The 15,632-nt window shown below is 38.7% G+C and overlaps 1 protein-coding gene across 1 annotated transcript in view; it reads left to right on the forward strand.

The window, feature by feature from the left end:
- Gabrg3 (gamma-aminobutyric acid type A receptor gamma3 subunit) overlaps nt 1-15,632 on the forward strand; it is a 599,312-nt gene that overhangs the window by 518,259 nt on the left and 65,421 nt on the right. The gene's annotated exons all lie outside the window — the stretch shown is intronic.

A 15,632-nucleotide genomic window follows, 5' to 3' on the forward strand; every position in this document is an offset into this window, starting at 1 on the left:
TACATTGACTCATGAGTTATGTAGTAGAATTAGTGTCACATGAAAAGTAATGAAGTAACAGCAAATGCACACATGAATGCTACATTCAATAATGCAATTACACTATTTTCCTCCATCCTTTGCTCCCTCTAAAGTCTCCTATTGAACATAGAAAGGTCTGTGGCATAAACACAATATATATACATATATATTTAAAGGAAGATTTAAAAAGAATATCTGTAACAAGTGGCCTCTGCATGAACAGGATTATCTAGGGAAGAGTTTTTCTCAGTTTGTCAGGGAAGAACTCACAGGCCACTGGAACTACCATAGACTAGGGCAGGTTATATTTCCAGCAGCCCAGCAGCCATCTAGGAGAGGTGCAAGGCTAGCAGGTGATTTTTCCTGTGATTTTTCACCATGGACTGTGCACTGTGATGAATGAACCCTTGCAGGCAAGGATGAAGGGATAATGTTTTCAGGTATTGATTCCTGCAACTGATAATACCTTTCTTGTCTTTATAAAATTAATATTATATTATATAATCCCTGGGCATTAGCCACTCTATTGGGCAGAATTTCTGCAGTTCAACAAAGATGTACTGCCTTGTACTGTTGTTATACGGACAAACAGATTTCTTAATTCCTAATAATGATTCTATTAAAATTCCTAAAATTATACTGTAATTATTAAGCCCTTTATAATAGGACTGCTATTAAAGCCCTCTCTGAAATGAAAACTGCAATTAGAACTCTGTCAATCTTCATGTGTCATGAGTAAATTGCTTCTGAGATAGAAAGCAGGCATTTACAAATTAGAATATATTCCTGAGAGCTGGAAAACAATTACCCAAAGGTCATAAAAGGGAACAAATAATTTATTGTAGGTGCAACGACAGAAGATAAAATATTGAATGGGTTTATCAATACAAAACTTCAATGTGAACTTAGACACAAAGATATAGTTTTAGACTCTCAGTGAACATTTGGAGCTAATGACAGATAATGAACGCCTAGCTAGATAACTAGTCTAATGAACACAAATGTAAGCATCTCTGTTGTAAACTTCTTATTCAATTTACAATGTAAGTTTATGTTGAAACTTTTAGTTAACTTTTGTAAAAAACAACAACAACAAAACTGTGTGGTCTATTCTCCTTAAAAAGCTACAAAGACCTAGTAATGTGACATTAGGCAAGACATAAGGAGAGAGCAGAATGCAGAATGAAGAAAGAGAATTAGAAACTAAGGCAGAATGTGGAGAGACAGCAGAATATAACAAAATATAACCTAAATGAAGAGAGACAATGAAGCTGCAGAGAGACCAGAAAGAGCAGGCAGGCTTCTCTTTAACATGGGCTGGATCCGGTCTTTTCTTAATAACAGGGCAGGTTGCTTAGTCTTAATAAAGAGGACAAAGCTTTTTTCTTACAGACGTGAGTTTAGTTCATTTAGCAATAAAAGGGTAGAAGCTTTTCTATGTAATAAAAATTAAAGCTCATTTTTCCAATTATCATGAGTGAGTTCTTTCTGCACTGGTGCTTGGCCTTTTGCTCTATATGCATATGTCAGTATGGATGTGTGTTTAGAGGTATATAAATATGAGACAAGTAGTTGAACCCAACATGAGTGCATGAAGGTGTATGAGTATGTGTGCATGAATGTGTATGTGAATGTGTGTGTGTGTTTATGGATATTTGGTTGTGTAAAAGTTTATTCCTTTTGCAGCATAACTCTCTTCTCCTGGTTCAATAAAAGTTTATTGCTCCAAACCTCCCTCCTTCTTGGCAAGAAAGAGTCAGGTGCTGGCAATGCTTCTAGGCAAGAGAGAAAGGAACCCTAGCAATTAACCCTTTACTTAATCCCCTGCTGTTAAGCAAACAACTGCTAATTCACTAGAAACCTGCAGCTTCTGGCTTCAGAGTTACTTATAATCAAGACAGGTAAATGTTATTATAGAAAGCAACCTTAATCTCTCCCAAGACCCAGTCTTTCCCTGACAATGCTCTTTCCCCTCAGCTACCTTCAAGAGAGAACCAGAGCTCTAGAGCTGGTCTCCAGCACTATATCTCAAACTGACAGCAAAACTTGCCAATATCCACATGGAACTAGTTTTGCAGTTATGCCGCTATGAAAGTAAGGAATCCATGGAGGTTTTTTCCAACATTTCAAAAAAGCCCATAGAGGAAAGACAGTATAGAGTAGAGTCAGATTTCATGCAAAGATCTGTGGGCAGTACATAAAATTATGGAAAAGAGGCAAAGCCACAGACGAGACATCAGGGAGTTTAGATGTCAGCAGCATGAAGTGTTTACTGGAGAGAGCAATAGTGGAGCATGCTTGCAAGAAAGAGCAATATACTACAGGCTGGAGGGGTGAAGCCACTCCAACCTGAGGGATCCTGGATGTTGGACTTGGAGCTACAGGGTTTGGTGTTCGATCTGCTCATTCCTTGCTACATCCAACTATTTCCTTTTGAAGTAGAAAAGTTTACCTCTATGCTACTGTATTGTGGGAATGTTCAAATTTATTAATTTATTTATTTTTAATGGGATCACAATGAAGAGAGATTATATTGCATCAGTGGACTTAGGAAGCAACACCTGTTTCCAAGCATAGAGAATATTCTTGCCTTCTCAGCTAGTGCTAGGATGGGATCTATAAATAAAACATCTTCCTTAGATGTAAGAGGGAGGGCACACTGGCACTGTCTGCCTTCACCAAGGCTATTTTGTTCCTTCAGGGTAGGGTCAATAATCAGTGATCAAGTCTGGGAACTGCTAAAGAGAGGAAGGTTTAATCACCTCCAAACCTCTGTTTTCACAAGAACTGTGATACCCTGGAAAGTAAATTAAAAAGGGACATAAAAGTCTGCTGTTGAATGTTACTTCATTACTAACCTAGCTGCCATTCCTGTGGAGTATGATTTGAAAATCTTCACTTTGTGCTAACTGGTGTCCCACAGTGCAATCTTTCCCCACAGACAGTCTTTTTAAAAGCCTCCTATGTGCCAGTTTTAATACATATGCCTGTTATAAAACATTAAATGACTTGATCTGATAACTCTGGACATATCATTATAGACCAGTCACTGCTTTAGAGCAGGCTGTGTCTCTAATCTCTGCTGCCCTGAACTTGGACTCATCATGCACAACCTCTCACTTGTCCTTATTCTTGGAAGTGCTGAATCTGCGAACTCATTTCTGGATGAGAACTTTGAAAATCTTCATGCTGAGTTATGCTATTTCCATTTTAGAAAAAGAAAAGACCCATGTATCTGTGCATCCACTGAAAAGAGCACAAAATAGTATGTGCTTATACTGTGTACAATGCCTCCTGATATCTTTCCCTGATTATCTATTATACTTCATTTTTAAATGACATATCCAATCCATTAATCCTACTCCAAAAATGTTGTCTCCAAAGTAATCTTCAAGGCTACTACCTCATCATGTTTCATTTAAATTTTATTTTTTATTAAAATATTTTTATACACTATATTTGATAATATTCTTTCCCCCTCCTGCTAAATCTTCCCAGATCCTCCATGTAGTGGCTTTGAATATACTTGGCCCATGGTAAATGGCACTACTAGGAGATGTGACCTTGTTGGAATAGGTGTGGCTTTGTTGGAGGAAGTATATCACCGTGTAGGAAGGCTTTGAGGTTTCCTAGTGTTCAAGCTCCACCCAGGGCAGAAGAGACACTCCCCTTAGCTGCCTTTGGATCAAGATATAGAACTCTTGGCTCCTCCAGCACTAAATCAGCCTCCATATTCCACACTTCCCACCACGATGATAATGTACTGAACCTCTGAAACTGTAAGACAGAACCAATTAAATGTCTGCCTTTGGTCATAGTGTCTCTTGAAACACAAACTAAGATACTTCCTAACGACCTGATGTCATTCATTCCTCCCCTCTCTCTCCCTCTTTCTCTCAACCATTCTTCACCAAAAACAAAGCAAAAATGAAAGCAAAACCCCATAAGACAAAAAAGGCAGACAGAAAGAGAGAGAGAGAGAGAGAGAGAGAGAGAGAGAGAGAGAGAGAGAGAACCAACAACTAGCCAGACATCAATTACAAATTACTTTTGGTCTGGTTTGAATACGTGCCAGTCTCCCGTGTGTACTGTCACACTTGCTCTGAGTTCATAGGCATATAAATCCTGCTGTGTCAGGTACGGGTAACTTTCATGGAGTGTTTTTTAAATCTAATCAAAAAGTGGTTGATTATTTCCATAATACTTGTGCAACTATTGCACAAATGTATCTGGCAGACAAGTCACTGTCATGGGCCACAGGGTTTTACTTGAGTGATACTTATGATACTTTTCTCCTTGGGTAGTGTATAAAATACCTTCCAGTACCATGGATTCTAGTCAGCAGAGGTGAAGCTTCTGTATGGGCACTGATTCCATTTTTCTGTGTTTGACGACGTAAGTGTTTTCAGTCGTAGGGGTTTATACCCAATAGACTTGGCAGTGATCACTGATGTTTTGGAGGAAACTATGAGATCTGTTTTGCCAGTGATTCAACGAGATGTTATCCATTTCTAGTACTGGAAGTTTTACTTGGTAGCATGTCTAGCTAAGGTATTGTCTACCTTATTATATGGTGAGTCGTTTTAAATTTCTTTCATATATGTATATATTTTTAGGAAGGTTCTACAATAGTATGTCTCTATATGGCTTTTCAAAAGGCTTTTAGTGTTAGTTGTCTCTCTGTGTCCCTCCTTACCCTTCTGTCCCCACCTTCCTCCCAGTTTAATCCTCCTGTTCTAGTTTCCCCTTTATCTTTTTAGACTACTGTATTCTATTTTCTCTTTCTTGGAAGGTCCCTTACTCTTTCTGGTTCATTACTACACACTTAGCATGTGTAGTTATTCAGATTGAAGCATTCATGTTGAAAACTGAAAAGTTAGTATCCACATATAAGAGAAAACATGCAGTATTTGTCTTCTGGGGTCTGGTTTACCTCTCTTAGGGAGATTGTTTCTAGCTACATTGAGTTTAGCCACTCTGACTCTGGTAAGATGAAATCCCAAAGTAGATTTACTTTGTATTTGCCTAATACTGAAGGATGTTGAACATTTTAAAGTGTTTCTCAGTCATTTGTCTCATCTTTGGGGAACACTATTTAGTTCTGTATCCCAATTTTAATTGGGTTAGTTTTTTCATTTTCTTTCTCTTTTTTAAGTTCATTTTTATTCTAGATACTAACCATTATCATATGTATAATTGGTAAAGTTTTTCCATCCCGTAGACTGAGACTTTTTATAATACTGGTGTCCTTTGCTGTACAGAAGCTTTTTAGCTTTATGAAGTTTGATTTATTTGTTCATCTTCATGCCTGTGAGTGATGTCCTGTTGCTATGTCGATGTGTGTGGGACATGTTGCAACCATGGGCCATGTTGCTGTTTATGTCCTGTGCTTCCACCAAGGGCCATGAAGGTGTCCATGATCTGTGCTGTAGCCAAGGGCCATATTTATGTCTGTTATCTAAGCTCCTATTAGAGAACATATTGAGGTCTGTGGTCCTTGTGTCCATGTAAATTTCTGTGCTGTGTACTCCCACAGAAGGCCATGTTGATGTCGTTTGATGGGCAGCAAATGCCATGTAGATGTCTATGGTCTATATTTCCCCCTGAAATTATGTTGATGTCTATGGGATTGACTGCTGCTGGGCACCATGGTGGTGTCTGTGGGCCATGCTCAGGAGGCCATGTTGATGCCTCTGGCCTGTGCTGCCACTGGAGACAATGCTGAGATTTGTGGTGAATAGGACATGTGGATGTCCATGTTGTTCCATGCTGTCTTCAGAAACAATGTAGAAGTTCATGATCTAAGTGTCCATTGGCTATAAAGGTGCAAGGAAGCCACTTTTACAGCGGTATTAATGACTACAGACTCACAGCTGAGAAAGAAAGTCATATAAAGCTCCTGTGGCAAACCTTACCTCCCCACGAAGAAGTACCTTAAACAAGAAGCCACCAAAGCGACCTCTTAAAAATTGTAATAAGAACATAGTGGATGATGTGCCCTTGTTATATGTTGGAGCATCTTCTAGGTATATGCCCAGGAGTGTTGTAGCTGTGTACTCAGGTAATGCTATGTCCAATTTTCTGAGGAACAGCCAGACTGATTTCCAGCATGTTTGTATCAGCTTGCAATCCCAACAACAGTGGAGGAGTGTTCCTCTTTCTCCACATCCTCGCCAGTATCTGCTATCACCTGAGTTTTTTAACTTAAGTGGTCTCACTGGTGTGAGGTGGAATCTCAGGGTTGTTTTGCTTCGCATTTCTCTGATGACTAGGGATGTTGAAATTTTCTTTAGGTGCTTCTTGGCCATTTAAGTATCCTCAGTTGAGAATTCTTTGTTTAGCTCTGTACCTCATTTTTAATAGGGTTATTTGGTTGTCTAGAGTCTAATTTCTTGAGTTCTTTGTATATATTGGATATTAGCCCTCTATCAGATAAGAATGCTAAAGTGTATCTCTTCATATCTGGTTACTTCTGTCCAGGAGAATGATTTAGTTTTCTTCATGGGGCTGGCCACTGGAAGTTTGACCATGATCCTGTAAGTATAGGGGTAACACAAAATGGATTTGTAGCTTTTGTTTGCTTTGTTTTTTTTCTTTTCTTTGTTGGAGTAGGTCATATGGATGAGAAGAGGATTGATCTGGGAGGACTGGGAAGTGAGTGTGACCAGGGTGTATTATGTAAAAATTCTCTAATCATTAATGAAAGTATCATTTCTGAGCCGTGGGAAATGGCTCAGTTGTTAAGAGAGCTGTCTGGTCTTCCAGGACCTACATGACAGCTCACAACAGTCTGTACCATCAGTTTCATTGGATATAGCTCTCTCTTCTGTCCTCAGTGAAATGTATGCACTGCACAGATGTACACTCAGACAATAAATAAAATAAATAAATAAAATTAATAAATTAAATCTCAAAAACATATATCTAAAAAAATAACCAGTTTATTTCCTGTGCCAATTAGTTCAAGTCTATTTCCCACTTTCTTTTTTAACAGATTCACGGGTTCTGGTATTATGTTGCAGTATTTTTATCTATCGGGAATTGAATTTTGTGCAGGGTGATACATACATAGATCCATTTTCATATTTCTACATGAGGCTATGGAGTTTGACAAGCACCATTGTTGAATGTGCTGCCTTTTTGCCAGTATGTTGTGGTGTTTTGGCTTATTTGTCAAAAATCAAATGTCCATAGATATATAAATTTTGTATGGATCTTTAATTCAATTCCACTGGTAAACATGTCAGTTTTTGTGTCAATACCATGCTGTGTTTATTTCTATAGCTCCGCAATACAACTTGTAATTTAGGATGGTGATACTTCCAATGGATCTATCCTTGTCCAAGATCACTACATTAGTCCTGAGATTTTGTATTCCCATATAAAGTTGAAGATAGTTTTCAGATTTTTTATGACTAATAGTGTTGAAATTTTGATGGGGATTGCACTGATTCTTCAGATTGCTTTTGGTAGAATGATTATTTTCATAATATTAATCCTACCTATGCATAAACATGAGAGGTAGTTCCCTCTTCTGAAGTCTTTTTCAATTTCTTTCCTCAATATCTCAAAGTATTTATTATAAAAGTCTTTCACTTGTTTTGTGTACTAGCTGATTTTGTGTGTCAACTTGACACAAGCTGTGATTATCACAGAGAAAGAAGCCTCCCTTGAGGAAATCCCTCTATAAGATCCAGCTCTAAGGCATTTTCTCAATTAGTGATCAAGCGGGGAAGGGCCCAGCCCATTGTAGGTATTGCCATCCCTGGGCTGGCAATCCTGAGTTCTATAAGAAAGCAAGGTGAGCAAGCCAGGGGGAAGTAATCCAGTAAACAACACCCTTCCATGGCTTCTGCACCAGCTCCTGCCTCCAAGTTCCTGCCCTGTGTGAGTTCCTTTCATGACTTCCTTTAGTGATGAACAGAAATGTGGAAGTGTAAGCTGAATAAACTCTTTCCTCCCCAAAATGCTTCTTGGTCATGATGTTTTGTGCAAGAATACAAACCCTGACTAAGACACTGTATTAAGTTATCCCAAGATACCTTTTTACCTGTTGTGAAAGGTATTGTTTCCCTGATTTCATTTGTAACATATTAATCATTTGTATATAAGAAATGTCTTAGTCAGGGTTTTCATTGCTGTGAAGTGACCAAGGCAACTCTTATAAAAGACAACATTTAATTGTGCCTGGCTTACAGGTTCGGAGGTCCAGTCCATTATGGCAGGAAGCATGGCAGTGTCCAGGCAGACATGGTGCTGGAGTAGCTACATCTTGTTCCAAAGACAAACAGGAAAATACTGGCTTCCACCTGGCTAGGAGGAGTGTCTCAAAGCCCACCCCTACAGTGATGCACGTCCTCCAACAAGGACACACCTCCTGTAGCCCCACTCCCTAGTCCAAGCATATTCAAACCACCACAGAAAGGCTACTTATTTTTGCGTGTTAAATTTATTTCTTGATACTTTGATGAAAGTTTATCAACTGTAGAAGTTCTTTGGTGGAAGTTTTAGTATCTTTTATATATAAAATTATGTCATCTATAAATAAAGACACTGTGACTATTTCTTTTCCTGTTTCTATCCCCCGATCTCCTTCAGTTGTTTTATTCCTGTAGCTAAGAATTCAAGTACTATATTGAATAGGTGTAGAGAGAGTGAAAACCTTGATTTGTTCCTTTTTTTAGTGGACCTCTCTATTTATGCTGACTGTAAACTCATTTTGCAAGTATTTTATTGAGAATTTTTGGATTTATGTCCATAAGGGATATTGTTCTATAATTTCCATGTTTTGATGCTTGGTCTTTATATATTTTTGGTATCAAGGCAATACATAAATATTTATAATTGTAATGTCCTCTTGTTGTATTTTTCCTTTGATGAGTAGGTAGTGTCTTTTCTATCTCCTCTGATTAGTTCACTTTGAAGCCTGCTTTGTCACATTTAACATAGTTACACCAGCTTGCTATAGGTCCATTTGCTTAAAATTGCTTTTGCAGTCCCTTGACCCTAAGGTGATATCTCTTCTTGCTGGTGACGCATGTTTCTTGTAAATAGCAGAAGGGTCTTACTATATAATATAATCCATTAGTTTGTTCTGTATCTTTTTAATTGTAGGATTGAGACCTCTAAAGTTATTGATGCACTGTTTATTAATTTCTGTTATTTTGTTGTGTTGGGGTCTTTGTTGTTTCTTTTTGTTTGGAGTATGTCCATATTAGTGCAGTTAGTCTCTTGAGACTGACATTTTCATTCTAGTGCCTTCTGTAGCACTGAATTGATAGACATAAATTGCTTAAATTTGCTTCTATCATGGATTCTTTTTCTTTTTCTTTTTCTTTTAATTGGTACCTTTGCTAGGTGTTATAGTCTTGGCTGGCATGTGGTCTTTTGAGGCTTGTAAAACACCTGTTTAGGCCCCTTCTGTCTTTCAGTGTCTCCACTGAAAAGTCAGGTGCTATTCTAGTAGGTCTGCCTTTATGTATGACTTGGTCTTTTTTCCTTGCAATTTTTAATATTCTTTCTTTGTTTTGTTCATTTAGTGTTTTGTGCCTTGAATGATTTACATTGTTTCATTCAACTGTTTATTTATGTTTTAAGAACTTGATTAAGGTGCTTATTTATAGTCTTCTTAAGATTCTTGAACATATTCATAATTGCTGTTTTGAAGTCCTGGTCATGTGTTTCAGCTAAATTGCTTTGATCTGGATCTATTGAAGTCGGGTTACTGGCTTCTGGGGAGGCATATTGTCTTGGTTGTTTACATTTGTGTTTTTAGCTGGATCTTGACATGGAGTTTGAAATATTTCTTAGTATAGGTATCTAGTCATCTCTTTGTTAAATGAGTATCCCATTCTTTCTTTGGTGTTGCCCACCCTGGGTTCTAGCCAAATTCAGTAGTTGTGGGTTCCCTGATAGAGTAGTTCTGTGGCTCAACAGTAGTGACACAGGAATAGAGATAGGCTAGAGAGATATGCTGAATCCCACTGTGAAATAGTCACAGTGTCTTTATTTACAGATGATATGATTTTATATATAAAAGATACTAAAACTTCCACCAAAGAACTTCTACAGTTGATAAACTTTCATCAAAGTATCAAGAAATAAATTTAACACGCAAAAATAAGTAGCCTTTCTGTGGTGGTTTGAATATGCTTGGACTAGGGAGTGGGACTACAGGAGGTGTGTCCTTGTTGGAGGATGTGCATCACTGTAGGGGTGGGCTTTGAGACCCTCCTCCTAGCCAGGTGTAAGCCAATGGTCATTGTGAGTCCCATAGTATGAGTATGGAATAGTTCTGTAGGCTGCCGTAAATAGAAAAGGAATGGAGCTAGGCTAGAAAAAAAGTTTGAAATGACCCCATAGTTTTTTGAAAAGTTAAAGCTTTGAAAGATGTACGGTTTGTATAATATCTTAAAACCAGTTATCTATTAGCCTAAAGTTAGACAACAGTCCCCATTCAAAGGTCTTTCTTTCGTAATAAAGACACCATTTACTGCACTGTTCCAAGTTGAGAATCTCTGCATCTAGAATTTTAAGGAAGAGTGTAAAACAGTTTCTAAGTGTTGGCTGCAGTATTTGTGGCATCTCACCATATCCAGCACACTACAATATGTCTTCACTACCACGCTCTCACCACAACAGTGAGAAGTTTATGGTTGATGCTTTTCTTACTTCTGGTATATGTGTGTGATGTTTGCATTGGAAAAAATACATTTTTCATGGCATCAGAACAATTATTATTCATGGGCACACTAACAACTCCAAACAATAGACTGATCACAATTCCCAAGAAGAATTACTTTTCTTCCATACAAACAAAGCTGATGTGGAACAATTTCCCACTAATTTTTTTTAAACTAGCGCTGCCCCCTCCTCGCTTTTATACACTTCTCAAAATTGATCAAATGTAACAGACTAGGATGCAGCTTTACTCTCATTAGGCCAAGAAAATGTGACTTTTCTCATCACAAAAGCTGTGTGTAATGTAATTTTATACTATTATAAGGGATAATATTATAAATATTAATTAATATTATTAATTTATTATATTATTATTATTATAAGGAATAATAATGTAATTCCTTATTCTGAGTCTCAGTCTCTTGTATTCTGGTCTGAAATCATAAGAAGACAAGAGACCAGAGGAAAGTGGGGGGATCCTGACCTCAGAGAACCTTGTCACCTGAGCCAGTACTAATTGATCCATATGTGATGATAATCACATCATTACAACAAAATCCCATACTCCAAACAGCTTAACCAACATTCCTCTGTTCTGCAGACTAGGAATTCTACTTTCTGGGGTCAGCAGATTGAGGACTCTTTAGTATATAGAGAGGGCTGCTTGCTAGTATGTGATCGTTAGACGGGTGGGGGGGGGGAAGAAATCAAGTATTGTATCTTTTATTAAAACATTTACCACATTGTAAGTAGGGACCTCCTAATGTGATGCCACTCAGAAATATGGCTTTAGCATATACATCTAGAGGTATTGGAGGTACAGTCAATACATCTATGAAATGTACACCTATGCTTTCTTCAATACTAAGGCATTATTAGAATGTAGGAATCCTATCTACATTCTCCACAATTCACCAAAAAGAAGACACAAAGCTTGAAAAAAAAGCCTCAAATATTTAATAGGGCTATGACCCTGTGGTAGCAAGATCTGAATCCATTGTAGGGTAGTTTGAATGAAAATGGCCCTCATAGACTCATAGGGAGTGGCACTACTTGGAGGTATGGCCTTGGGGTTTCAGAAGCCCATGCTAGACCAGTGCCACTCTCTCTCTTTCTATTGCTTGCTGCTCTGTATGTAGAACTCTCCAGTACCTCTCCAAGACTATCTGCTTGTGTGCTGGCAGGCATGCTTCCTGCCATGACAATAATGGACTAAACCTCTGTAATGTAAGTCAGCCCCCAAAACTTACTAAGCTTTCCTTTATAAGAATTGCTATGGTCAGCCGGGTGGTGGTGGTGCACGCCTTTAATCCCAGCACTTGGGAGGCAAAGGCAGGCAGATTTCTGAGTTCGAGGCCAGCCTGGTCTACGAGTGAGTTCCAGGACAGTCCGGGCTATAAAGAGAAACCCTGTCTCGAAAAACAAAAACAAAAAAAACCAAAAACAAACAAACAAAAAAAGAATTGCTATGGCCATCGTGTCTATTCACACCAATTAAACCCCAATTAAGACACAGATGTCGGTTTTTCTTTTTCTTATTTTATTTTTGAGCCTTTGAAGAAGGATCTTCTGGGTCTCAAGCTAAGCTTGAACTCACTAAAAACCCATTTTTTCCACAGGTGTTTTTTGTCAGGATATTTTATCATAGCAACAGAATAAACCATAGCAAATTAATTGCATTTTTAGTGTTAAGACATAGTACTTGGGGGAAAGGGCAATGTAAGGGAGCAAGGGTTCATGTGCTTGCTTGGTAGTGAGTATGTCACATTGCATCCAAAGTCAAGAAGCTGATCATGTATATAGCTAGTGGACTTTGTCAGATTTTTAGGCTTACTTTGGTTATCCACTTCCCCAATGAAGGCTCTACATACTGGAGATTCCATTATTTTCCCCAGTACTGCCACCATCTGGGGATTAATTGTTCAAGAGACAGTCCATATGGGAAATTGCACATTTAAATCACATCAAAATAAAAAAAAATCCTTTCATTTTCATGAAAGCACAGGGCATTTATTAAATTACCATGAGGTCTATGTGTATGGTTTGAATGGCTGTGTCTCTACCTGAACTTGAGCCTTGGTGCCCACTTTTGAGTTGTTGGAGACGATGCTTGAAGGGATTGATACTGTTTTGATAGATGAGTTCTGGTGCTCATAGAATGCGACTGACCATCTTGAAGAAGATCATTACAAAGTAAGGCAGCTCGGTGATGCTTCTTATAGTGACATCATCTGACTTCTCTGCCTGTACTTCCACTGCTCTAGAATGCATGCCAGTACATGGCGCCCATGCTATCTGCTCTGGGGCCCCTGACTAGAAGCCAGTTCTAGCACCATGCACTTAAGTTTCCAGAAGTATAAGCTAAGTAAACACTTTTTGTTTTGTTTTTAATGTTTCTGCTCTTAAATATGTTCTTAAAGTAACATATAATAAGCTGAGATGATGGGTGAACTCTCATGTACATCTTAGGCTTTCCTGAATTGTGCTTCAGGAATTAGAAAATGCTTTATTCCTAAAACTCACACCGAGGAGCTAAAGATGGGATGTTTCACTGTAGGAGGCAGGGATGGCCATGTTCCTGACTTCAGTAACCATACTGTGAAGCTAAGCAGAGGGAAGAGAGGAATGGCAGACATTTCCTGAGCTGATATGAAAATTGCAGTTTTCTAATCACAGACATTAAAAAAAGAAGCTTTGACAACAGAATGAAAAGACAGAAAAAGGAAAGAAAAGCTAAAACAGTAACAAGCAGTATTTGTAAATCTCATACACAAGAGTCTGTAAAAAGAAAGGCCTTGACCAAAACAATATCAGAAGGAATAACAAATTAAAGGGAGAAACGAGGAGAGCCCAACAGGGTGGCAAGCAGCTCTGAGCAGACAAGGTCAGCCTCTTAACAGCACAACAGAGTCTACCTTAAGAGAAGCAAAAAAAAAATCAAACTAAAACTACCATCCAGTTGGCTTCAGTCATACGGGAAAGAATCGTGACCATCTCACCCTACTAGGATCATACAATAGGACTCAGAATCTAGTCCTCGAAGAGAAGAGAATTCTGGGGCCAGCAACACAAGAAGAGGAGGACATAACAATCGTCAGGCTTTGTGAGGCCAGCCTCTGAGTCATGGGGGTGCATCCTGATGGCCATGACTACACAGAAGAGGAAGCCTGTGATTCAGAGCCCGTGACCCAGCAGTTGAACTCATGAACTTTGGACCCCAGAGCAGAACAGTCTTACTCAGAGTGGTAGGCTCTGTGTAGCATGAATAAAAAGCAAGGCAGGCCTGTACAGTCCTTAACTATAAGTGTGTGTGTGTGTGTGTGTGTGTGTGTGTGTGTGTGTGTGTTGATGTGGGTACCCACAAACAAACTGTGATCAGAATTTAGAAGTATTTGTCTGAGAATGTTTTAAGAACGTATTTTTGTCTTATTTAAGCACACAAACAAAAATAAATGTAGATATCAATGGTGTGTTTTATATAAAAATTTCAATTCAGTATATCATACATAAAATGTCAAGAGGGAGAAAGGCTATATGGATGAGAAGTCTTCATAAAGGTTCTGTTTTCTCAGTGTGCTGCCAGGCTCCACCAAGGCTTTGGAAGGAGGTTCTGGCTCCAAGTTCTTATGGCTTCCAGTCCATTGTCAGGCGCAAATCATGAACAGCTTTGGTTTGTAGGCTGATCACTGGCAATAATGCCTACTTCAGGGAAAGTGGTATCTTATAGAATGTTCTACCAGAGAGAGTGAAATCTTAAGAAAGGTATAGCTGACAGACTGATTTGTAAAGCACTGGAAACTCTTGCTGATGCTTGTTGAAAAGCTGTGGCCATCTCATTTCTACGAAGGTCAAGGCAGAAAAAGCCTTTGAGTAGTGATCAATGCCCAAGGAACAGGGTTTGGCCACTGTATGCTCTGTGATATGAATGCAGGTATGAACACACTTAAGCTGAAGAACTTGAAGCTGGGAGAACAGGGAGGGCAGTGGTGAGTGCAGGCCCGGAGTCAAGCACCTGGAGGCTTTGCCTAGGCGCTCTGTACCTCCTTAGAAGAGTGGGTTGAAAACCACAATCAACACCCATGATGATGATGATGATGATGATGATGATAGTAATAATGAAAGAGGACATAAATTTGGGAGATGATGAGAGTAGGTCTAGAGAGAGGAAAGAGGAAAAGTGAATATGGTCAAAATATATTGGATGCAGGTATGAAAATTTAAAACAATTAATGAAAACACTATTTTTAAATGTCATGTTTCTAGAAATGTTACAGAATCTGGAAAGAAATAGAAAAAAATGTATCCACCTACAAATGACAAGACGTTGGAATATAAATAATTGTTGAAGGGGCTAGAGAGATATCTTAGTAGATAAAGTGCTTGCTATGCAAGCACAGACTTAGGCCTGCAATAGGTGTTTCACTGGGATGAAGGAGACAAGGGAAGTCTGAGAAGGCTTTCTCTCCAGCCAGACTAGCTCAATTAGAGATTTGCAAGTTCAGTGAGGGATCCCAACTCCCAAAACAAGACAGATGGTTTCTGATTTCTGAGGGAAAAAAAAACCTGAGACTGTCCTCTTGTCTCTTAGTGCACGTGCACATATGAACACATACACACTCACATGTGCACACACACATACACACATACAAACTCACAAGTCACTAAAGATTCTAAATGTTAGATGTACTAGTAAAAAATTTTAATTCTGTTTTGTTAAACACTTTGAAAAAATCTATAGGAAATTGTTAATATTCTCTCTAAACTCCACCCTCACAGTTACCTGGCTATAGCTAGGTATGCTCCTCCCCACAGTTACCTGGCAACAGCCATGTAGGCCTGACCCACTATAAAAGGAGCTGCTTGCCCCCTCCTCGCTCTCTTGATCTCTTCGATGCCTTCTGATATCATGAAAGCTAAAACTCAAGGAGGGG

This window comes from Grammomys surdaster, unplaced genomic scaffold (genome assembly GCF_004785775.1).
Source record: "Grammomys surdaster isolate TR1022 unplaced genomic scaffold, NIH_TR_1.0 125319, whole genome shotgun sequence".
Taxonomy (NCBI): domain Eukaryota; kingdom Metazoa; phylum Chordata; class Mammalia; order Rodentia; family Muridae; genus Grammomys; species Grammomys surdaster.